The sequence below is a fragment of the Apis dorsata genome, unplaced genomic scaffold (genome assembly GCF_000469605.1).
Source record: "Apis dorsata unplaced genomic scaffold, Apis dorsata 1.3 scaffold_665, whole genome shotgun sequence".
NCBI lineage: Eukaryota > Metazoa > Arthropoda > Insecta > Hymenoptera > Apidae > Apis > Apis dorsata.
Genome location: NW_006263851.1, coordinates 3363 through 3948, shown reverse-complemented (window position 1 = coordinate 3948; position 586 = coordinate 3363). Strand labels below are relative to the sequence as shown.

At 42.0% G+C, this 586-nt stretch overlaps 1 protein-coding gene across 5 annotated transcripts in view; it reads left to right on the top strand.

Annotated features, from left to right (window-relative positions):
- Positions 1-586, top strand: part of LOC116186410 — a 13978-nt gene that overhangs the window by 12225 nt on the left and 1167 nt on the right. The gene's annotated exons all lie outside the window — the stretch shown is intronic.

Sequence of the window (586 nt, the reverse complement as noted above, 5' to 3'; positions counted from 1 at the left end):
CTCTCTCTCTCTCTCTCTCTCTCTCTCTCTCTCTCTCTCTCTCTCTTTTTCCTCCATTTTCACGCGCGTGACGAGATTACACGTTCGCAAACGGACGAAATCTCCGGGACACAGTCATCTCTCTCTCTCCTCTCTCGTAATTGTAATTTAAGGAGAAGAAGAGGGACGTGATCGTGACAGAATATCATCGAGTAAATGACACGGTCGAGTTTTAAATGAACGAAAAGAGGGAGGGGGGGAGGAAAAACGGATCGACGAATGTTGAACGGGGGATAAAGCTGATTTATTAATTATTTTGGAGGGGTAAAGGAGAAGGAGGGCGCAACATTGAAAATTTAATCCAGATGTATCCAGCGCGAAACTTTCGTTATTTGTCTTCTTGACTCGTTTCCTTTCAAGTTCTTAAGTAACTGGCTTCGTTTAGAAGAAAGTTTGAAGGAAGCGTTCTCGAGTGATTTAGAAGAAGAAGAAGAAGAAGAAGAGGAAGAAGAAGAAAAAGAAGGAGAAGGAGAAGAATGTTCGAGAACATTTTTCAAGTTGAGGCGGAATTGAGGAATTTGCGCGGTTTTTGCTACAATTTTTCATT